Source organism: Chinchilla lanigera, unplaced genomic scaffold (genome assembly GCF_000276665.1).
Source record: "Chinchilla lanigera isolate Chin_1 unplaced genomic scaffold, ChiLan1.0 scaffold00052, whole genome shotgun sequence".
In the NCBI taxonomy this organism is placed as follows: Eukaryota; Metazoa; Chordata; class Mammalia; order Rodentia; family Chinchillidae; genus Chinchilla; species Chinchilla lanigera.
This window is the reverse complement of record NW_004955453.1, coordinates 11,320,131-11,345,273: the sequence shown is the minus strand read 5'-3', so window position 1 is coordinate 11,345,273 and position 25,143 is coordinate 11,320,131. Positions and strand designations below refer to the sequence as shown.

Sequence of the window (25,143 nt, the reverse complement as noted above, 5' to 3'; positions counted from 1 at the left end):
TGTCCTATGCACTAAACGGGAATACACCCAGGAGAGAGCATCAGTTGTAAAAGAGAATGTCTGGGGCTTACCTTGTAAGTGAGTAATTTCACTGAGAACAGCTTTTTCAAATTAAGAATTATGAAAGATAATTCTCTTCTCGTATATATAAAACATACATTCCATTCCTTTTTACTTAAACTCTGCTACAAATAGCAAGGGCTGGAAGCTGACTCGTACTTCCATGGGTGTTTGTCTCAATCCCAGGCTCAACAGCATCCACTCCCCAAGTGGCAGAGTGATGACACTTTTTTGTTTGTTTGTTTGGTTGGTTGGCTAGTTGGTTTTCGGTGAAGTTGTTGCTAGGAGGGGTGGGGGTTCAGACAGGCTGTCACTATGTAGTTCAGTCTGGCCTTGAACTCTCTGTGTAGCCCAGGTTGGCCTCAAACTCGAGACAATTTTCCTGCTTTAGCCTCCTCAGGGCAGGGATTAGGGATGTGTGCCGCCACTCCTGGCTGGCGTTTGTTTAATCATTAGATTTGTGCTCTCCCACATGTAGATTTTATAACTAGAAAATGTTTACCAGATATAAAAATCTTTTCTCAACTATATTCTATTAAAAAGAAATCACAAGATCCAAAAGGAACGCACCTTGAGACCACACTCTTAAGTCAAATAAATTGGACACACATGTTTAAATATTGCATTTTTTTTCTGTTGTGAGAAACTGAAAGCATAAATAAGAACCAAAATGTATAATAGATATTGGGAAATGGGAAGAAAATGTTCAAATGAGGAGAACAAGGGAAGGGGGAAGGGGAAAGTAGAGAAGGGAAAAATAGAAGAAGAGCAATGGAAACAAAGCTTTGGTAAATAAGGATGGGAAGAGGAGTTGAAGGGAGGAGAATGGGAAAAAAAGAAGAAGCAAGACATACCATATACAGGGACAAATCCCCTATGATGAATGTGATCATTGTGTATATCTAATGTGCCAATAAAGTCAAGAAAAAATAATAAAAAATAAAAAATGACATCTTAGAGCAATTTAAATTCCATTAATTTCTAGACATAGAAATGCACCCACCATGTTATTCACTCAAATAGAGCAGATTAAAAACTGAAACTTATAACAGGACTGTAATTTTAAAGCTGTACAAGTGTATATTAAATGTATATTTAAGAAAAGGGTCTTAGGTATTGAATTAAATGTTACCAGTGGTTCTCCTTCGGTGCGGCAAGTTTAAAAACTTATTTCCTTATTCATTTCTTTCTGTATTTCCTGCACTCTTTGGAGCAGGAAGATAATGTTTAGAAAAAATTGAAACCACTTTCCTTCTATTAAAAAATTCTCATGGTATGGGGGTGCTCGCCTATAATCCCAGCATTATGGGAAGCTGAAAGCAGGAGAATTGCAAGTTTGAGCCTGGACAATTTAACAATTTAGTGTGACCTTGTCTTAAAATTTAAAAATATTTATTTAAAGGGCTGGGGATGTAGTTTAGTGAAAAGCCCCCAGGTTCAATCCCCAGTACTGCAAACAAAACAACAAAACAAAAACCTGCTATGAGGATGCATTATGGTTTTGAAGACTATTAGATAGTTACTAAGATTACTGGCATTATCCCATATTAGAACCTTTTAAATTTACCATTGGTATCTTTATAATAAAGTCCCAGTCCTTACCTTGAGGGAACATTTATAAACCACGTGAAGTACTCCTTCCTAAATAAAGCAAAATAGTACCCAAATGGGTCTCCACCAAAAGCCCACAAGAAACTAAAGTGTATCTTTTCCAGCTCTTTCTAAACTACCACGTGAAATGCCAAGAGCTTAAAATACATGTTCCTCTGTATTAGTGGGAATTAACCAATGCACTGGAAGATTTTGGTCTCTATAAGATCTCTTCTTTCCTTGTCCAAAGCTTGTATTATTAGAGAATTCAGGGACATCTTAGGCGAATCAGAGGTTGAGTGTTATATCATCCCCATCTCTCCGGTAAATTGTCGGCATGTACTTTTTTGATACTTGCTTCAAAGGTACTTTGGAACATCTCTTCTTCTTGTCCTAGGTGCTGGCATTAGTATTTGGTCGCCTGCAGGTCATGTTTTGGGTATGTTTTGTGCTGGTTCTTGATTCCTATTAATATGATGATGGCAATTGAAGTAATTCAAGTCTCAAAGTAGATCTCAGTTTGGGACATCATAATCTCCATTTCCAAGTGCTCTGTCTGCTGCTTTATCAGATGATACGTTTTTAAATAAAACATTACTAATTTCAAAAAACTGAATGAAAGGATATTTTCTCTTAAAAAACTGAAAACGCTAAAATATAACTTTTTTGCCAAAGCGATGTAAAATAATTTTAGATGATATTAATCCTAAATTGTTTTTTCTATTTTTGAGATAGTATCTTGCTAGGTACTCCGTGCTGGCCTGGAATTTGCTATGTAGCTCAGGCTGCCCTGCATTTGTAATCCTCTTGCCTTAGCCTCCTGAATAATATGATTACAGGTGTACACTACTATGTCCCGCTAATTCTTTTTTTTTTTGGGTACCAGGAATTGAACTCATGACCTTGCACTTGGCAGACAGGCACTGTGCCGCTGAGCTATATGTGCGGCATGCCCAGCCAATTCTAATGTAATTCTAATTGGAATGGCACTAAAATTGTGTGTTAATTTAGCCATGATTGACCCCTCTATCACATGGAGCCTTCTTTTACCTGCACGTGGGATGTCTGTCCATTTACATAACTCTCACTTTGGAGGCTGGCCTTGAACTCACTTATGTAGACCATTTATATAACTCTTAAAATTCATTTCAGTAGAGTTTTGTCTTTTTTTTTTCTGTACAATCTCAGTAGATTTATTCTTAGATACCTTGTTTTTGGTTGTTATTAAAATAATAGTTTTAATTGCATTGTCTGTTTCTATTGGTGTGTGGGAGTGCCACTGAATTCTGTACATTGATTTAGCAATCCTGTTAAACCTTCATTAATTCACATAAATTGCTTTATTTCTTTGGTTTGCTATGAAAACTACTTAAAAAAAAACAAGCTTCACCCCTGCCTTTCCAATTCCTATGCCTTTCATTTTTTTCTGTGCTGATATTTTTCTGTGCATTTACATAATGATGAATTTCAATAGTGATAGCCAACATTTCTTCTTGTTCTTAATTTTAAGGGAATGATTTTAACCTTTCACCCCAATGTATGTTTGATGGAGGGTTTCTCTTTTGTAAATCTTTGTTTGCTAAGAGATAGTTTCATGAATTAATGATTGAATTTTTTTATTTAGTGAGAGGATCATTTTTTTCTATCTTTAATTTTATAAATGATCTTTTCTATTATTAAGCCAGCCTACTTTTGGAATAGACTCATCTTTGTCATTATGTAATCAATAGCAATATCTAGCACTTGTAGCACACATTATAAAAATACTATGTAGTGGTCTTTTTATAACAGCATATTTTAGAAGTATCATCCTTCCCTCTCCCTACCCTTTATTTGTACTTTTTGGGTTATGCATTTCATAAGCACAGAAAAGTATCAGCAATTTTGTCATTTATCTTGATGGATCTACGAATACTAGTCACTAGGATCTCATTTTTTAAAAATTTCAACTTACTGTATTACTGAAGGAAAGGGTTTATGAGGGGCCAGCAGTGAGAGAAGGAGGGATAGTGCTTTCCTTTCTTATCAGTCTTTCCTGCCACTTCTTCCTAATAGTTCCTTTGGGGATCTATATTATGTCAGCAGCAAGTATTGCTATAGTTTTTTTTCAAGTTTTTTTTTTTTTTTAAAGCATTGGTTTTGTGTTGTTGACTGAGGTTGTGTACTGCAAGGATTCTGGTGGTCATGAGCCTGTCATGGCTGTACATGCTGCTGGCTGAGGTCTGTGCTTTCCGTGTTTGAGCTATGCTTTTTGGGGGAGGCAGCAGGATGTGATAAAATGGTGCTTAGCTTTTGTGTTGTTACTTTTCTCTCATTGCTGAAACAAAAACCCCACACACAAAATTAAGGAAGGAAAGATTTATTTAGCTCACAGTTTGCAGAGGTCTTAGTCCATAATCAGCTGGCTCCAAGGCAGAGTGGCTTGACACAGGGGAACACTTCAAGGCAGCAGGAGACAGGAAATGCAACAAGAGCAAAAGTGGGGGAGAGCAGGCCTCCTTTCCTCCCTGATATTATATTTCGGTGCTGCCCTTGGGTGGTGTAGCACTCACACCATCTCCTAGCCCTCCTCTTGCACAGGCTCAGGATGTTTACAAAGTTAGGACCCTGGCCCCCTGGTAGGTCACTTAGTTAAACTTCTAAATTTCTCAAGTTGACATAATGAACAACATCCTAGAGCTGTAAGAGCATGTCTTCTACACACTAGGATGTAGAACTGCTGAGTTACTTAGTTAAGCTTTTAGACTTCCCAAGTTGACACAATGTATCAGCCATAACAGCTTGTTACTCTTCTAAACCCTATCTCCTTGGGCATAGCACATAACCTCTGCCGCCCTGGTTTCCTGTGTAAAACCAGAGGAAGCAATCGCATGTGCCTACTAGAGTTCTGACATGAAAGTAAGATCATCAGTGGGAGTGTTAACACATGGTGCCTGGTGTTGAGTAAGCACTCTAAGGTTATTTTCACTGTCATCTCTGTCCTCCCATCACTACCGTTGCCCCTACTGCTGATGCCACTACAAGTTGAATGTCCCTTGGATTAAAAAAAAAAGCTTCCAACAAGAAGTGTTTTGGATTTGGGATTTCTCAAATGTTGGAATATTGACATATACATAATAAGACATCTTGGAGACTTGAGTCTAAACACAAAGTTCATTTATGTTTTATGTACATGTAATACACATAGGCTGAATGTAATTTTATGTAATATTTGTACTCACCTGTGGTTTGATTGTGATCTATCACATGAAGTCAGATGTGGAATTTTCTATGTTAGTGCTCAAAAAGTGTCAGATTTTGGAGCATTTCAAATGTCAGATTTCCAATCCAGGATGCTTAATCTCTACTACTACAACTGTTACTGAAAAAGCTTTTCCAGGTTCTGCTTCCCCTCTTCAGAGCTTATTGTAGTGTGGAAAGTGTGTTTCAGAATATTTCATGTTCTGAGGTAACACCATTAATATCCAGCCAATACCTGAGAAGAGCTTATATCGTGCAGACCCTGGATTGAGCCATGCGCCCTAGGATAAATATGTCTGCTGCTTCCTGCTCTTAAGAGCCCTCAGTTCTGGGTTTGAGGTACAGACAAATAGATGAGTATAATATCTAAGTGAAAAGGACAAGTTGTTTCTAAGAGAACATCAAAATTCCAGTGATCCACATCTTTCTTCTCAGATTCTTTAACTCCCCATAAGAAACTATTAAACCATCAGAAGGCTTCTGATGAGTGTTTCAAGGATTGGAAACTTAGCAAACATAGAACTGGATGGAACTGAAGGTCTCGGGTTTGGAAAATATCTCCAAAAACAATAAACGTGGACTTTGTACAATGGAAAAAAATCTTAGAGATTTTTTGTCATAGAATGTGACATATAGATTTCAGGACTATGACTAGAATGATGTAAGTTAAGAGAATTTAAAAATGGGGAGAAAACTGCAGGCATGAGAAATATAACAATTCAAGCAGGAGTGTGTTCAGACTCCTGTTAGCTGCCTACAAATCCTACACCCAAGAGTGAGCTGATCGCTGATGAGAAAAGGAGGCTCCTTCTCCGTTCCTTGATTATGTGTAGCTTCCTGGGAATAAGGTCGCCCTGCAGAGCCTACTGGGACCCAGGCTTCCTGTGCAGTGATGGTGGTAACAACTGCCCCTGGAACCTGGCCTTGCTGAAGTTGGTGCCATTCTGGAGCTTCAGAGCAGCAACCACAGACCACGGTGGACAAAAGTTGACCACAGACATATGTTGTTCACACACAGGTTTAGTAGTGAGACTGTTTTAGATTTTCTGGCTTCTATTCTTCAAGAAAACAGGAGAGGTAGCAGCACTGCTTGCATTTCTGCATGGCCATAAGAGGTTGGATTATAGTTGCAGTTCTCTCTCTCTCTCTCTCTCTCTGTCTGTGAGTGTGTGTGTGTGTGTGTGTATGTGTGTGTATTGGAGGATTGAACCTAGGGCCTTGCAAATGGTAAGAAATCATCTAATGCTGAGCTAAATCCCCAGACTTTTAAAAATTTCTATTTTGAGTTAGGATCTTGCTGAGTTGCCTAGGCTGGCCTTGAACCTGTAATTTTCCAGCCTCCAAAGCAGCTGGAATTACAGGAAAGCCCAAAAGCATCCAGCATGCAGTTGCCTCCTTGCTTCACAGCAGACTCCCGCCTACCTTGTCTTACCTCAGCAGTTGCTTTGCTGGTGCCCCTCATTAACCCGACCATGTAGGCATTTGAGTTTGCTGCCTCTGACCCAGTTTCCAGAGAGAAAGGGAATAGTTAGGGGTCCAAGACTAGAAGCACTTTGATGCTCTGGAGGCTACTGTGCCCCCACTGATGCCCACTGAGGAAGGTGGTGGTCCTCTAGGGGAGATGCACAGTGACAAGACCATGGGGAAGGAAAAGGCTGAGCATCCCTGAGCTCATGTGAAGCTGTCTTTTCTGTGCTTCCCTGTAGCTACAGGAGCACTGAACTTGTCCTTCCTCTGAATCCTCCCATGAGGAGCTATAGATGGACTCTGCCTGCCTCGTGCATGCGGCAGCCAGGAGCTCCGTCCTGGATGAGGCTGTGGGGAAGCATACAGTGGATTTCACAGAATGTAAAAGATTTTAATTTTCGGCACATTGGAGAGAATGTTCTAGAAGGAACAACCCACAGAAAGGAAGCAGGGCTTGGAATAAAAGAAGGAATATTTAAGACAGCCGACTGAAAAGAGCAAGAAAGATGTCTGCTTGATGATGGATGTGCTGTATCCATTACTAAAAATACCACTTCAAGCATGCTTTTCCAAGGCGCATATCTTGATCTTTGTTCCACATCAATAAATATTTATTTACAATATTTTAATGACTACATAATGTTCTGTTTCCTACCCATATAATGATATATAATGATGTGTTACCTTGGCAGACAATTAAGATCCTTTCCATTTCTTCCTAGTGTAAACACTATGATGAATACCTGTGTGCATATCTTTATGATTTTTTGCAGGGGTACCAGGAATTGAACCCAGGGCCATGCACTTTCCAGACAGGTGCTGTCACACTGAGCTACATCCCCAGCCCACCTTTACGATTTGATTGAAACATTCTGAACAGATCCTCAGGACTTGGAGATGAATATTTTCTTTGTTTTTCCTAACAAAGTGAGAAGATACAGAAAAAGGAAGAATTAGTGTTGTGAAGAAGACTGTAAACTCAGTAGACCAGTTGGGAATTTCTGCTGCAAATATTAGTAAATCTTGTTAAGGTTGCTTAAATTTTTCTCGTGCAAAAAGCCTAGAGGTTGGTGAGCACTGACGTTTGTTTAGCTACTCCACAAAGACTCCTACTGCTTCTTTCTTTTTCTTCCTTCACCCTTAGCTGTAGCTCCGTGGTGCTAAAATAGCTGCTGTTTCTTCTGACAGCAAGACCATGTTCAAGTCGGGAAGAAGTCAGAAGTGGTGGCAGCCAGCTGTATCTTTTTTATAAAAAAAGCAAAAGCATAACAAAAAGTCACTTTTCTCCATATACACACAGATACACACACACACACACACACACACACACCTACTTCTCACTGACATGACTGGCTCATGTTGACCACTCATAGCTGCAAAGGAAGCTGGGAAAGGAGGAAGTAGAATTATCCAGATTGAGCCCATTGCCTGAGCTTTGGCTTGGGTTTGGGCATGAGTGGTACACAGTAAGCCATCAGTGGAGTCTGTGCTGTGCTTTGAGAAAATAAACTGCTGGGACATTGGAGAGGTGTTGCTCTAGGCAGCAGAGTCCTGATACCCCGGCCTCCACAGTAAAAGAGGTTGGAGTGGTCATTGCCCAACCATAAGGAGACCCTGGTTAGTAAATCAGACATATAAAACAAAATCAAATAACAAGTTATTCATTTGAAAACAAAAACTGCAGGAGAAGTGGGAAACACTAATCTTTATTAAATTTTACATCAGCACTTTGATTTAATCCTCCTAATGATAAGCGAGTCATTCTACAAATATTTACCAGTGCTTCCCCCGTGTCGGGCACTGAGCTGGGGGTATAGTGGTGAATAAAAGAAGCAGAGTTCATGGTTGACTTTCAGACCAGTGGAGAAGGCAAAAAACAAACAGACAAACCCAGAGAAGCAAATAAGAAATAATACAGTCCAGTGTGCATAACGATGTCTCTGTGGTGAGAGTTTGCATTTATAACGGTTCTGTAAGATTATGATGGCGCTGAAAAATTCCTGTCACCTGGTGACATCACAGCTGTCAACCTCCTACATTGCTCGTGTTTGTAGTGATGTTGATATAAACAAACCTACTACGCTGCCAGGCATAGAAAAGTGGAACATGAGTAATTATGTACAGGGCCTAATACTCGATACTCAGTGACTTATTACTGGCTAGTGCATTCACTGTAGCATGTGTCTATCATTATTTTTATAGTGCACTCCGTATACTTACCAAAAAGGTTTAGTATTAAACCTCAAGCGGTGTGACCCCAGCAGCAACCACATGTATCTATGTTTACTGCAGCTCTTGATCACATCAAAAGGCTGTGGCAGGTGGCTGACGTGTGCCATGGAGGGCCAAGCAAGTGCACCCTGTGATGTTTGCACGGTGATAAAGTCACCTACAACACACTTCTCAAAACACACCCCTGATGCTATGTGATGCATGGTGACGTAAGGTCAGGTAGGAATAAGTGCCTTGAGGGAACTTACAGCTGAACAGGGAACAGAGAAGAACAAAGCGGGACTCCGGCAGCCTGAAGCAAATTCGCATCCCAATGTCAGTGCCAAGGACACTGGGGCGGGCAGGCCAGCAGCCAGAGTGCCCAGGTGGCCCTCGATGGAGCACAGCTTCTGAGCAGGTTGACTTGAAGCACATGCTGGTGAATACATTGTGTAGCTGGAACTGGGGGAAAAGGTTAGCATCTGCACCTAAGTGAGACCCACGGTCTCTCTCATGAGACTGCATGTGAAAAGAATTCAATCTTGGTGCCATAAAGTTCTCTTTAGTTTTCTCTTTGCTCTATGTCAGGAGCACAACAGTGGAATTTTACCGTGACTTCTTGGTCTGTGCTGCCAAGTGTAACCGATGAAAGAAAAGAACTGCGTTCAATTCCACCATGGTATGAGCTGTGTGGGGTTGACCAGTTCCTGAGTTCTGTGTGGGATACAAGTATAGTGGAAAGCACACAGGCTTTGGGCTCTGCCTGGTTAGGTGGGGACACTGAGCCTCCTGCTTACTGGCATCTGAACACGGGCAGCTGAGCCTCTGTGAACCTAAGTTTCCTCATCTTTCAAGTGGGCAGTCCTACTTCCTAAAGTGCTGGCGTGAAGAGCTAGTGAGACGCTGCAGACGATGCTAGAAACCAGAAAGTGCTCAGCAAATGCAAAAAAGACCTTGTCTTGCTCTTGTTGGTGGCATTGAGAGACTCTGCATGATCGAGTGTCAGGCCCGTGTTATGGAGGAAGCCTCAGAAAGACACATTTGCCAGGCAGTCATCTCACACTTGCAACTTTATACACTGTGGCCAGCCTGGCAGCCAGGCTCCTCGATGGCATGTTCCTGAAGCTCAGCGTGCTTGAAATGTTGTCCTCCCATGTTGCATGCTGGTGCAGACAGCAGAATATGGAACCAGTCAGACTCCTCATCACGACAGTGGTCCAGAGCCAGGATCCAATCATCCAGTTGATAAAGAGCTTGGTACAGAGGATGGTGAACAGCTGTTCCCCATCTCCAGTGAGCAGCGAGCAGGCGGAAATGGGTTTAAGCTGCGTGAAGGATTGGAGTTATTTATGGCAGAATTTCCTGATGGTGAAGGTTGCTCAACATTAGGACTGGATTACAAAGGGAGGCTGGAGAATTCCTGTCTGTGGAGACTTTGAAAACATGTTCTTGTTTGTGAGATTACTATAGGCACCGTCTTCCAACCATGCTCGGTCTTGTCTCTCTCTCTTTCTGCGCAGATGGTGCTTGAAACCAAATGAACCTTCTCTAAAAGATTAGGGGGAGGGAGGTGGTATGCAGAGAAGGGAGGAAGGATTGCAGCACACTTGTCAAAATCATCCTCATCCACTGTTTGACTTTTCCAATGCAGGCTTTGGTATTTTGGCTGAGGGCGCACAAATGCAAATTGGCTTAGCTGACACCTAGGACTGCTGGGTGAAACACAAAGCAAAACCAGCCAAGATTGATCTTTGATGAGCATGGTTTGCATATGCTCATCTTTTTTTTTCTCTCTTTTCCAGTGCTGGGAATTGAACTCAGGGCCTTGTGTGCATGAAGCAAGCACTGTACCAGTGAGCTGTGTCCCATTGTGTGCCCCATTCTAAAAGAAGTAGCCCTTATTGTATCAGCCAATTCTTGTCACAAGCCCTGTGGTAATGCGTGCTGTTAGCAGATAGCAATTTTCAGGGGGAATATGAAGTCTGGGGAGGTTTTAAATTGTGGCAACTAATTTTTTAAAAGCCAGTTTCATGTGTGCCCAAGTGTGCATGGACCTATGGTTGACCGCTGTATGTGTAGAGTGCTCTGATTGGCCCTGTGAGCAAGCACGTGACGAGTAACCCAACTTCAAATATAGAACTCGGCAATAGAGTTCTTTCTTTAAAAGAAGGACCTCTGCATTTGTGGATTGAATCATAATAAATCACCATTTGCTGATCAAAAATAACCAAGACTGTCAATTTTTCATATTTTTCAATCTAAAAAAAGTCCACACACTCAAGAAATAGGAATATAAAATACAAACTGGGTTCTCCCCTGCATCACAGGAGCTTTCTGCCTCCTCAGAAAGGAGGAAAGCACCCACCGTTGCTCTGGTACCCTGAGTTATTTGCCAGCAAGCTGTGCCTGGCAGATGGAAATGACGTCAGCAACTGCTTGAGTAGCATTCATCATCCCATTTGTACCAGGCAATTTACAGAGTCTGTTCTTCCCAGGCCTAAATGGCTTTAACATCCTTGAAGCTCTTGTCACAGTAGCCAAAGCATCTGTAGAAACCACACAAAGAAATCATCCTTTCCTTCGTGTTTTTCTTTTTTTTTTTTTTTTTTTTGGTTTTTTTCCGGTACCAGGAATTGAACTCATGACCTTGTGCTTGCTAGGCAAGGCGCTGTGCCACTGAGCTAAATCCCCAGCCCCGTGTTTTTCTTTTTTTCTATCTTCCACCTTAGTCATAGGTTACTGATTTCTACAAATACTGCTAGTTTGGAATTAACAAGGCATAACTGAGAATGAAACAGTTATTATCCATAGGCAAAGGCAGGAGGAGCTTCCATTCAGCTGAGATCCACAACCATCACAATTCAGGTGCAAATCACTTTGCTTACTGATGGTGCAATTCTCTTAAACCAAAAGTGATCACCAAAGGAAATCTGGACTGCTGACTTCCTCACAGGAACCTGAAGGGCTAGGATCCACCTGACACTATGTCTTCTCCTGGGATTCACTAGGAGAGGGTGACCAGGAATCATGTCAACTTGAATGGATTAGGAAATGCCTAGCAGATTAGTAAAGCACAGGTCTGGGTGTTATCTGTGGTTGACTGACACATAGACCAGCAAACAGAGAGAAGACTCACCCCAGATATAGGTGGCATCAACCAATAGACTTGTAGCTGTGACAGAATAAAAAGGGAAGGGAGAAGGAAGTGTTCCCGGTTGTGCCAGTCCTCACCATCACTTTTGGACATCAGTCTCCTGTTTCTTTGCCTTCAGATGCAGACTCACACCAGCGACTCTCCATCAGCTTCCAAGTCTTCAAGCTTGGACTGGTGCTGCATCTTTGCTTCCTCTTGTTCTCCAGCCTTCATCTTCTTGGACTTGCGGATCCTCCAGATGTCCATCACAGGGGCCCCTAATATAGGGGCCAGTGTTCTATCATGTCTGAGGAAAGAACACATTGAAGAATCTCATCATTCTGGCTTGCTTATTTGTCCCAGAACTCAACCGCTGATGAAAGTATTTCTCCAGTTCTGAAAGTTTTTTGATGAATAGGGTAACAGCTTCCTCCCTCCCTTCCTTCCTTGCTTCTTTTCTTCCTTCCTTTCTTCTCTCTCTTTCTCTCTTTTTTTCTCTCTCTCTCCTCTCAATATTTAAGGTTTACTCCATATTGATCCATAAATATCAACTCTATATTGAGCTATAAATATTGTATATTTCCTTCACAATGCACTATACAGAAAATGTATTTTGGCCAGATATATATTGCATTCTTATTCTTATTCTCTTAGTTAATTAGAATTCCAACATATCCATGGGTTTTTCCCTTTCTCAGAAATGTTAGGAAGAGTCCACCCTGGTGGTCTCTGGTGGAGGCTGATGTTCAGCCCTAACCATCGGGGTCAGACTCTGCAGACAGACAGCAAGGTGAAGTGTGCCTCACTCCAGTGCTGCAGCGGGAAACCTGTCCCAGGAAAGTACAGGAGGAAGGATAGAGTTCAGGGCTAGCACAGCTCTACTTTATGGTACGTTCTGAAGTGTGTTGTTCTGAAAGGCCCTTCCAAATCCGTGGTTCAGAAGAAACTCTCCTTAGTGGGAACCACAGAGATGTCTCAGATGCAGTGGAATGGAGGCTTCTAAGTGCTCCTGCAGAAGTAAAGCAACCTGGAGCATGTTACTCCTAGGGAAGTGGGCTTTGTGGACTTGACAGCCAAGCTTTTTGCTGGTCTGTCTGGAAATTCAAGAAGACTAAGCCTCATTAACTCCTCTGAAAACCAGGGAACTGAAGAAACAGTGGAGGAATTGGCTGCTTGGTTGATTGATTGACTGATTAAATTTTTGAGGCAAGATCTTGCTCTGGAATTCAGGCTGGCCTTGAACTCTCTATGTACCCCAGATTGGCCTCAAACTTGTGATCCTCTCACCTCACCCTCCCACATGCTGGAATTACAAGCATGAGCTTTTTCCAAATAGGCCAATTTGGACCTCACTACAGATCAGATTCTAGGAATGGGGTCAAGGCCTGTGTATCTGCCAAGTCTTAATTGGGTGGCCACTAGGAAGCCAGCTTCCAGCCAGTGTGTACTGATGGTGGATTCACCCCTCATCTCTCTCTCTTCATTCCACAAGTGTTTCTTGGACGCTTATTCTGTGGTAAGCAGAGTAATGGCCATCATGCTGGAGTCCAAGGATTCTGTAGGAGAGGGGGTGTTGGGATCCCTACTTTCCACAACCAGCTGCCTGGCTCAGACAAACTTACAGGGATGGGAATAGGAGAAGCTCAGGTGTGATACAAGCAATAAAAAAGACAAATTAGGATCATGCAATGGGGCCAGGGAAAAGGGGACCAGAGATGGCATCTCTGAGAGGAGATATTTGAAATGAGGCATCTCAGAAATGAGAGGAGCCCGGCAGAGAACATGCTAGGGCCAGAGGCCATGAGATTGGAATATGCCAAGCCTTCTTTTTCTTCTTCACCATTATTGTTGTTGTTACTGCTGTGCCAGGAATGGAACCCAGGGCCTCTTGCATGCTAGACAAATGCTCTACCACTGAGCCATTTCTTACCCCATGCTAACTGTCCTTCAGGAGCAAGGATTAATAGAAAACCAGACTACTTGGAGCATTAAAAAGGAGGTGAGTAAGTCAGGGGTGGTGGCACACACCTGTAATTCCAGTACTCTGGGAGCCTGAAGCAGGAGGATTGCAAGTTGGAGCCTGGCCAGCCTAGCAATTTACTGAGACCCTCTCTCAAAATTAAAAATAAAAAAGGGCTGGAGATATAACTCAGTGTGAAGGTCCTGGAGTCAATTCCCCAGGCTGGGGAAGAGGTAGACAGAGGTAGGAGAGATGAGCAGAGGTCAGATCTGGCTCTGGACCATGATTCTGACTTGGGCTTTATTCTGAGTGCAGCAGGAGCCGCAGGAAAGTAGAGGTTTTTGTTTGGTTTGTTTTTGGAAACTAATTGGTTCCCCCAGATTTATAGATGAATTAGGTCCTTTTGGTTGCTCTGTGTGATACTGGACAAGGTAGTGATGAAATGATATCAAATACTACCTGATATTGGACACACTACGCTTTACTTTTAAATTGTGATGTCATTCACATACCACCAAAGATGCAGTTCTGCAGCTGTTATTATATTCAAACAACAGTGCAACTCCTGCTACTGTCTATTTTTAGGATTCAAGAGTAAATGGCTTTAATTTGCAAACTTGTAATGGGACCAATAACAGAACAAGTAGAAGAAAAGCAGGGGAGGGTGGCAACTGCCTATAATCCCAGCTACTCAGAAGGCCAAGGTGGGAGGATTGAAAGCTCAGGGCCAACCTGGGCAAATTAGTGAGACCATGTCTGAAAATAAAAAGTTTAAAAATGCCTAGGTGGCAGAGCTCATTGGCAGAGAACTTGCTCAAGATCCACAAGCCCTTCAGCTCAGTCCCCTGTACCAAACAAGTAAACAACAGCATTAAAAGTTGCAAGTAACCAGTCCTGTGCTACACACCTGCGATTCTAGTACTCTGAGAGGCTGAAACAGGGGAGCGTAAATTTGAACACAGCCTGGGAAACATAGCAATGTGGCAAGGCCCTGGCTTGGGAACTAAAAAGGGCTGGGGATGTAGCTCAGTCCAGAGGCCCTGGGTTCAGTGACCAGGGTGGGGTGGGGGTCTCATGAGCAGTACACCCGGTAGGGCAGAACTCTTCTGCGATGATGAGGTGTGTTCTGCATCTTGCTGTCCTAATTGGTAGCCACCAGCCACATGTGACTGATGAACACTTGAAATGTGACCGATATGACAGGAACTGGATTTCTTTTATTTAATTAAATTTACATTCAAATAGTCACATATCGCTACCATATTGGACAGCAAAACTCTATAGCAATTTACAAATCCAGTCTTATCTGAGATCATTTTCCCTATCTCCGCTACCTCCCCAGTTTCAAAACTGTTCGAAATTTGGAAGCACGTGGTATACAAATTGTTGTACTTAAATGTATTTCTCACTACAAAGAAAAAGCCCGAGAGTTCCCACAAGGCATCCAGATGACAGGCGACAGGAGGGATGGGAGGGAATGTTCTGGAAATAAACGCCACTGGGAGGCGGCCCCGTTAGCGCCAGGCACAAGTGACCCTGTGTGGTCACAAGAGGATGGAGACCAGTGGTGAGCTTAGCCACAACTCTCCGGCTCACAAGGGGTGAAAATAATTCCCAACGCAGAGTCTTTAGAGAGGGCACAAAGCAGGACGTTCCTTCTGCCCATGTTGTGGGTTGCATGTGACGACAAGAACAAAATTGCCCCTTCTGGGTCCTGTCACCAAACTATTAGTTAAGAAGAATCAAAGAGCTATGAAATCCTCTTTAAACTCCCCCGTCTCCACCCTTCCCTCTCCCCAAAGTTCCATTTGAGCTGCTTCTGTTATTAAAAAAACGCCCTCCAGAGACCTGCCTTTTTTCTAGAGGATTTGTTCTTCCGTCCTTCAGAAGAATAGAAGTACCCTGGGAGGAGCCTTCAACTTTATTAATGTTGTAAAATATTCAGCGGTTTTTCTCATTGTTCTTCACTTCCTGTTTTATTTTCTTAGACTGCCGTGTTTTACAAATGTGAGGCATACGTGAAGGCAAACCCATCTGAGATGCTTCTTGTCCTAAAACTTCCTGTACTCTCTGGCAACAAAAAATAAATCCTTGGTATTTATTATGTATGAAGTTATGAGAGGATGAGATGGCCTTTCATGAATAATTAATGTAATATTTACCTAGAAAATAGGGGATGTTTAGGAGAAGACTAAAAATACTCCCTTTTTACCTGATAAACTTAGAAGAAAAAAACCAATCAGACGGACCTCTAAATTTTCAGGGTTTTAGGGTAAATGCATAGTGTAGACTGAGATCCCACAGGTCAAAATACTGAAATTATTTACTGAGCTGGAGATATATATATCCTGGAAAGCTAGTTTCAAGTTTAGACGCCCCAAACTTCAGCATTCTATGTGAGAATGTGCAGAGCACAGGAGGCAGGTGGTGCCCATCTAGAGCCTACAGAGGGTTTCTTACAGAGGTCCCCATGTGCCCAGGCTGTGTGAGTTCCTGACAGCAGCTGCTGCTCTGCCCAGCCTCAGGCCTAGGGGAGAGCCTGCTGGTGCCCTCCCAGGGACGACCTACCTGGGGAGAGACCAGCACAGCCTGGGGACATGGGTTTGGGCATTCGGGCAGGGAACGCTGGGTTCCAGACGTTTGGAGACAGGCCTAGAAAATGGGTATCGCCGCCCTGCAGGAAGGACCACAGAGGGAGCAGGGTCAGAGTGAGGCATCTGGAACAGAGCTCAAGCCACTGACCCCGCTTGTTGGGTTGCGCATGGCACAGCATGGAACCTCTTCTGTCTTAGGAGCCGATGCCAGCTGCAGCGCCTCTCTGTGGAAACAAACTCTGCTCCCTGAATTTCTCTTTAGCCCCTCCACCCCTGAGGCAGAGACAACAGAACAGTTAGGTGTCAGAGTTGCCCTTAAGGCCTGACTGTATAGGTGGTCTCTTGTATAGTCGGCTTTCAGCTTGCTGTTTCTGAGGCTTCGTGTTTTCAGCTTGATGGCGAGAGAGTTCGCGAATCATGCAAGTTCACCCGTTTGAAGGTTGTTAGTTGATTGACAGAGGGGTGCAACCCCCAACCACCACCACAGTCCGTGTAAAAACATTTTCATCACCCCAAAAAGAAATTCGGACCCTTTAGCCCTCGCTGCCTTTCTCCTCACCTCACCCCAGCATCCGCTTTCCATGCCTACAGGTTTGGGTCCCCACCCAGAGCTTCCGCGCTGTCAAAAGCCTTCCTTCCGCCCGCGCACACTCACAAACAGAACGGGAAGGTCTCAGCACGCTCGAGTGTCTTCACTGCCTGAGATGTCGCTCATGCTGCTCACCCTTTCATCTTCTCAGAGTTTAATGTGCAGGAGAGTCATCAGGGAAATCTCGTGAAAATTCCTGGGATTCTGCAGATCTGGGTGGGGCCTGAAATTCTTAATTTCTAAATGATGTCCAGGCTACTAGTGTGGAGACCACATTTCAAAGGACAGATGATGCTGGAGTCATTATTTCACACCAGAGTGGGTCCACGTCAGTTTGTCAAGGAGATTCAGAACTGACTCATACGGCAGGTTCCAAGTTTGGTGGAGAAAGCAATGAGAAAGCAATGTGTGCACACATGTTTTGTGTGTGTGTGTGTGTGTGTGTGTGTGTGAGAGAGAGAGAGAGAGAGAGAGAGAGAGAGAGAGACTGACAGAGTGAGCCTTGGGCAGCTGGCTCGGATTTTGCATACTTAGACCTCTGTCTGCCATTCTGAAATGAGGGCTATGAGAACTCTGAACATTTATTTCCCTTCTAGTCTTCAAGTCTCTGAGCTTTCTGATTTATTGTGACCCTAAGCAGAGGCAGGGCAGACTGTCTTAACTTCATCTGGTTCCTTCTCTTATGAAGGCTACAAAACCAACTTTCTCTGACTGTCCCCAAAACAGCAGGGTCATTGACTGTGGTCACACAGTACTTTCTGGAAATTGTCTTCTTGTGAAAGAAGTAAGAACCACATTCTCCACACTTGGATATTTTCATGTGCGCCGTTGCTGTAGGTGCAGGGACAGCGATCCCTGTTTAGAGAGGCGGAATCTGGAGCACGTGGTTTGCTGAGAACTCAGAGCCCGTGGCTGGATTTCTGGCAGGTCATTGCACAGCCTGTGGCTTTCAGTTGCCATTCATGAAAGCAAGACCCACTTTCTCTGGGTTTCATCAACTTGTTTTTGTTCCTGTGGTTTCTTGCTAAATGACTGTGTGTATCATCAGATCCCACATGGCAGAGCCAGGGCCAAACACAGAAGCTGGGCTCCCTGTGACTCCTCCAATGGCCGCCAGGCTCTCTGAGTGCCCCACTTTGACGTCAAGTGTGAAGCAGGGGTGCAGGGAGGGACCGATCAGTCTGCTGGGTTGTGGACACGTGTGCATAGCATCCTCCAAGGGCACAGTGTAAGAAGGGGTTGAGCCTCATGGGCAAATGGCACCACATCTGTGACTCCTCACGACATTCCAACCTTTAAAAGAAGGGACATCCCTGAGAAGGACAAGAATGTGAGCACAGCCACAGCGTCTACAGCAGCGCATCTGTGACTGTGACGCTTCCTGGCTCAAGCACCTTCAGTAGGCCCTCATTACCCATGTGCTGAGTCTCGCCTTTCTACTACAACAGTCAGCACTCCTTCCCCAGGCTGTGGTCCCTCTTTCTAGCCTTGCTGCCCTCAACTGTCCTGCTAAATATCTCCCACTCTCTCTATGCTGTGCTGGACCATGTACTGTTCTAGGGGCACTGCACCTTCCATGCCTCTCCTTATACCTCTCTCTTTGGCTACAATGTCCCTCTTCCTTTTCCCTTTCTATCAGAGTTGGAGTCATCTGTAATCCAAGCCCTGAGGGAGACTGAGGCAGGAAGATCCCCAAGTTTGAATCCCACCTGAACAATTAAAAGAAAAAATAAAAAGGGCTGGGGACAAAGAGCTCAATATGAAGGCCCTGGGTTCAGTCTCCAGTATGAAAAGAAAAGAAAAGAAAGAAAAGAAAAGGAAAGGAAAGGAAAGGAAAGGAAAGGAAAGGAAAGGAAAGGAAAGGAAAGGAAAGGAAAGGAAAGGAAAGAGAGAAGAAGAAGAAGGAGGGAGGAAGGAAGGAAGGAAATGTGTGTTGAAGTAATCCTTCCAGGATGAGTTACTTGCTTCCTCCTCCTGCCTGGTCTTATTTTTTTTTAATTCTTAATTTTCTTATCTTCTTTCTCTTCTCTAAATTTCACCATTACTGAATATTCTTCTGACATTCTCTTATGCTTTATGGAGCTAATAAAAGCATATGTGCTGCCAGAGCTAGCACAACAGCTAAGAAAAGCAGATACAAATACTATTGAGCATATACTGTACGATATGGTATGATGTGGTTTACATACAAGGCATGACCAAAAATACAGTGACTGTTAATTTTTAAATATTTTATTCCAGCAAAAGTCACATTGGCATTAATCTCCCTCAAAATACTCCTCATCCTGCTTCAACACACTTATCCCATCATTCTTGCCCCTTCCTGAAGCAGTTCTGGAAGTCCTCTTTCATGAGTGTCTTTACTTGCACCACGGTGGCTGCCTTCATGACCTGAACTGATCCAAAACATTTGCCTTTCCAGGTCATTTTGACCTTAGAGAAGAGCCAGAAATCAGATGGTGCCAGATCTGGTGAATAAGGTGGATGAAAACCCCCAGTAATGCTTTTATGAGCCTGCCTTTTCACTGGAAGCACTCAGAGGAGCATTCACTGCATGTTTGATCATACCGCATAACGACACTCACAAAAGAGGACTTCAGGAACTGCTTCAGAAAGTGCAAGAGTGATAAGTGTGTTTGAATCAAGAAAGAGTATTTGAAGAGAGTTACTGGCAGTGTGTCTTTCATTGTAATAAATGTTTCTGATTTAAGCATTCAGTGTATATTTTGATTATCTCTTGTAAGTGGCTTCATTGCATCTTCTAAATGACTAGGTAGGAAGCCAGCCAGCATTACAATCCACAGCACTGATGAGGAAGTTCAGATTTCTAGAACTGCCCAGCTGGTCTGGTCTTAGACCTGAGCTGGTGACAATGCCCAGACCCTCTGAGGTTCCCTGTGCATCCATTTATCTCCATCAGTGGCTAGGGCTGATACAGCAGGCCACTGGTTCATGTTCAAACACCTAGCACTTCCACACCATAGAGGACCTGGGCTCACCTGCTGTGAGATGACCAGGAGACATTCCCTCTGTCTCCAGCACAGTGACCACGAGGGGCCATGTCCATCCCCAACCTATTCTTCCTTTCTCAGCATTGTGTCCTGAGCTTGGAACTCAGGAAGTCTCACGGTGTACTCAAGCTTTTGCAAAGCATGGAAGAGAGACTTTAGACCCTTGAGAAAACATGCCAACAGCAGTAAGACTAAGAAATTTCAGTAGGTGACCACACGGAACATTGTTGGGGGGATATTTATTGTCAGGGTAAGGAATGAGGGAGGTGGAAATGTCCACAGGAGTGGTAGGGACAGGGAACTCTGGTAGAAGGTTCTCAGGTGACAGGATTTGAGCTTGTGTCAGTTCTGGTCTTCAAGTGGAATTGTTTGCTGCCTGTGTCAGGTCTTGGATCTGCTGAGAGAAGGGATGAGGAAGAAAGTGGAACACAAGCGGGGCATGGTGGCACATACCTGTAACCGCAGCTCTCTGGGAAGCTGAGCAGGAGGGTCACAAGTTGGAGCCCAGCCTGGGCAACTTAGACTTTATATCAAAAAGAAGGGAGAGTACTGGGGATCTAGTTCACTATGAGGGCCTTGGGTTCTATCCCATGGGAGGGAGGAGTGGAGGGAGGAATGGAGGAAGGAACGGAGGAAGGGAGGGAGGGAGAGACAGAGAGAGGTGGAAAGTGGAGCTAAAAAGTCTGCCAGATTTACAACGTAAAATACTATTTAGGCACCTAGGAAAATGCTCACAATATAATAAAAATATCTTAAAAATTTAAGATTTAGTGCAACCACAATTTTGCTAGAATACCTGCTTCCATTTGCACTTGTGTTTATGCATAGGAAAAAGGCTATGTTCCAAAAAAGAGTAAAATCTGAGGTGTGGAATAGTAGATGATTTTGATTTTGTTCCTACATAGCTTTTTAACTGTCAGATGGTCTCAAGTGAAAAACAAGTGGCAATCAGATATCAGAGAAAAATATGCTATAAAAAAAAAAGTCCAAAAGCTTAACTCAAAAACCCAGGTGAAAGAACAAAATTCATGAGGGCACAAAAAAAATGAGAGGGTCAGTGAGGGGCTGGGCGGGAAGGACATTGTTGGAACCCAGCACGACTCTCTCCTTAATGTTCTTTTATGTGAGGGTACACAATTTCAAAGCTTTTCCTGAGTTTATTTTTGTGACGGACGGCTTTAAGCTTTCTTGGACAAAGCCTTCAGTGGGGATCTACAATTTGAAAATGTGACGGAAACTGATGGAATGTCCCAAGTTTTTTGTTTATGGTATTGCTGGGGATCAGACCCATGGCCTTGCTCTGGCTAAGCAAGCGCTCTGGCCCTGAGCTACAGCTCTAGTCCTCAAGGATTTTTCACCTAGACTTAGGGTAGTGTGAAAAGAATGAGATCCTCCTCTTGGCAAACGTCTTCCCACTTCTGCTATGTCACTCCTGGGTCTGGTCTATCTCTGTCTGACTGCTGATGTCCACTGCCATGCAATGGTGGTCACCCAGGAGATGGGCTGGGCCAAGAGGAAAACTCATTCCCTGGTGCTGTCTTTGCCATCCTGGATTGCCTTAGAGCTCTGGGAAATGGGGAGCTGGATTTCAGCAATGGGAGCGGGGCCGCACAAATGTACCTGTGTCATCCTCATTCTCTGTGGACACACATCCCTCCTCGTGTGACTGCTTTGGATAAAGAAAATCCCAGTCGAAGAAGTCTGTACCCATTTAGCCCAAACAAATAAAAAAGAAGGAGGCAAGAAAACTGTCAGATAATTTGCTACCTCCTTGACTTCTGGAGCAAATTAGACTTCAAGTTTGTTTTTGCTGATTTACATGTTTGCTTTTTAAATCTTTATATGTCAAAGATTATCAAAGAGAAAACCTTGTATGTGCCTGAACAATTTTCTTTTATTTTGATAATGTCTTTTCAAGTTTTCAAAAATGTTCTTTTAGGGCTTGGGGTGTAGCAGTGCTAAAGCGCTTAACTAGTATCTACAAGGCCCTGGGTTGCATCCCCAGTATTACAAACAAACAAACAAATAAACGAGAAGTTTTGCAAAGGGTGGGGAGAATAGAAATGGGTGGGGAGATTCCACTAAGGTAGAAGAAACTGATCGAGCCCTTCCAAATTCTGCGTTCCGTATGTGTTTTGGGTCGGGGTGGGGGGCTAGGTGGAATTCCAGGATTAGAACTAATGAACCCAAGTTTATAAGACTGCTGCTTGCACATCGTATAGCTCTTCCAAATGTCATTTTGATAAGTTAATATAAACAAATCAGAAACATCTGCAGCAGAAATCCCCCCGAACACACCAGGGCTTAACAATTAAATGGAAGAATGCTTAGCACAATGTGTTTCGGGTTTTAGTGGATCCAAAATGTTTTGAAAAAACAGTTAAGTTCTTAAGACGATTTGGGAATTTGAAAGGCAGCTGGCTCCCCTGCTCCATTTAAAAATGGCAATGGTTATTTCTGTCCCTTGTGTCCTCTCCTGTTGCTCCTCTGGTTGGTGGAGGGAATTCTGTAGCAGAGGCCCACACTTCTGTTGGGTGAAGAGAGGATTCCAGTTCCCTGGCCTTTCCAGATACCCGGCTCACTTCTAACTCCCTACCCCATCCCTACATTTGCTTCCTAAGCACAGACTGTGTCTCAGGCACAGAGGCTTTAAAAGTGACGGGGAAGCCCAGCACCATGGCACAGCTCTGTAATCTTAGCACTCTGGGAGCCTGAGGCAGGAGGATTGCAAGTTTGAGCTCATTATAGGCACCTTAGGGACTTGGCAAGAGCCTGTTTAAAAGGCTGGGTGTATATATAGCTCAGTGTATGGGCCTTGGGTTCAATCCACAGTACTGCCCCACCACCACCATGAAGAAAAGTGATCAAGAGGCAGTGTTTCCTCTAGTTGGAAAGCATTCCTTGACTCAGGGAAACATTTTTGGCATCAGGATAACACTGTCACAATGTCAGGCATCTTCTAACTAGTACTGGTTCACCCTTCCAAATGATGCCCAATGTAATTGCTGGTCCCTAAGGAGAAGAAACAGGGCATCAGAGGTTCAAGGGGTGGGCAGAAGTCTAAGGGACTGTCAAGAGGAAGACCAGGCCCAAGTTGTGTAAAAAGTCACAGCTAACAAGCTCTCCACTGTAAGAGCCATGCTGGGCGTGGTCCCCTCCGACCTCCCTCTTCTTGGACACAGACCGAGGGATCCCAACAAAAGCCAACAAAGCAGATGAAAGTGATTAGTGTGCAATTCCTTTTCAGGCTTTTATTTGAAGAAGTTCTCCTTCTATTTTATTGACTTTCAGTCTCACCGTCCTGAAATTTTAATCACCCGAGCTCAAAGCAGACATCAGTTAGGTCACCCGTCTTGCAATTCTATCTGAACTTGAAGGTAAAAGAGGAACCTTTGCGCCTTCTCAGTCCCTCTGTGTCTCCTTCAAAGGACCCTGTCAATCTTTTGTAGGGTTCCTAAGGAATCAGACAGGTTGCGAAGTCTTAATTCCCTAATCTGAAAAACATAAGAAGAGTAATTAAAAGTGTTAGAAAGATATTAGTAAATAGATTGGTGAATTCGGGGTACCACGTACACACCTCGGGGTAGAATCAGTGTGACTCTGCTCCCAGTTCAGCACTGGTAAGGTCAGTTCCTCATTGAATTTATTTGCTTGTTTATGTGTTTGCATGTGTGTATGCCTTCATTCTTTCATTCATTTATCCATTCATTTATTAATGGTCCTGGGTATTGAATGTGGGGCCTCATGTAAGCTAAGTATGCTCTCTACCCCTGAGCTATACCCCCAGCCCTCCCCATTAGATTTAAGCAATAAAAACAACCTGAAGTGCTGTCTCTAAGCCAAAATTTGTTTTAGCTTCACCGGAGTATATTAAATCACATTGCTATTTAAAACCCTCTTCCAATGACTTATTCTTTCTCCCAGTCTCAATCTCAAACCATGGCCTGGTTTAGCTTCTGTTTAAATCTCTCACCCTCCCCTCTCTTCCTCGTCTCCCTTTCTCCCTCCTTCCCTCCCTCCCTCTCACGTCTCCCATGTTGCAGCACACAGAGCTGGTGCCTGCTCACAGGCCTTTTACTAAGTGTTCTGACCCACAGACCCCAAGCAAAACTGCTCCTCCCGTCATCCAGGGCTCTGCTCATGTGGTCCTTCAGGGAAAGCACTCCTTGACACACACTCATCACTCGGTAGCATTTCATCCTGCTTTGAGATCATCACAGCTCTCATTGTTAAATAAAATGATCTTGCTTATTGTGAACCTTCCTTCACTAAAGTTCAAGCAGTGAATGCATGGTCTCTGTAGACCTAGCTCTGGAAAAGCTTTGCTGCTTTCAATTTTCTAAAATGTTAAACAGGACTAGGTTTGTACCTGGTGTATGAACAGGTTGATCGGTCTTATAATAGCTTGGAGAGTATTTATTTTAAAGATATTCCATCTCTGAGGTACGTCAAGACATTCATCCAGTCTCTCAGAAAGAGGTAGTGGGGCCAACTGGGTGTGGTGGTGCACGCCTGTATTCTTAGTACTGGAGAGGCTGAGGCAAGAGAATCGCCATGAGTTCAAGGCCAGCCTGGGCTATATAGTGAGTTCAAAACCAGACTGAACTTCATAGCAAGACCCTGCCTCAAAAAACCTAAGCCAAAACCAAAACCAAAAGAAAAAGAAGAAGAAAAAGAAGAGGAGTTGTGGGACCAAAACCTTGCAAAAATATAGTTTCCCCTGAAAGAGATGTCAGATTCCTTCGATTCATCATTTCTAGTTTATAGGCTTTAGATGAGAAATTCTGGCTGAATGTACGCAGAATGTAAGGGTCAGCAAGCATGACAGTGCAGTTTTAGTCCTTAGTCCCCTGCCTTTTTGGGGACACCATTCTGACCTTGGGTGGAATTTCTCCAGGGAGGCCTGGTTTCCGATATCGTCTATCAAGCTGGAGACTCTAGGCTGAAACCCATCGTCTCCTCCAGTCCCACGTACCTGAGCTGCTCACCTTGAGAATGACCTTGAGCCAGCATGGGACAGCATGACAGCTGAGGATCGGAGGAGAAGGAGTGTGCAGGCCTATCCAGGCCAGATGTATGTTATTACAGATGAAGCTGGAAATGGCAGAGAATTTCCCAGCCAGGATGGGTTTTTTAAAAAAGTTTACAACTTACAGAAATCATTCCTCTAAATGCAATACACTATATATATGCTCCTGTCGGGTTTTATATTTTTCTTACTTTTTTCTTGGTAAATATAGAAGTAAAAGCCACCTCCGTTTTAGTAGAGATCATAGTGACAGATGTTC

General features: G+C 43.5%; 1 protein-coding gene across 2 annotated transcripts in view; it reads left to right on the top strand.

The window, feature by feature from the left end:
• Sgpp2 (sphingosine-1-phosphate phosphatase 2) overlaps positions 1–25,143 on the top strand; it is a 117,914-nt gene that overhangs the window by 16,717 nt on the left and 76,054 nt on the right. The window lies entirely within an intron of this gene.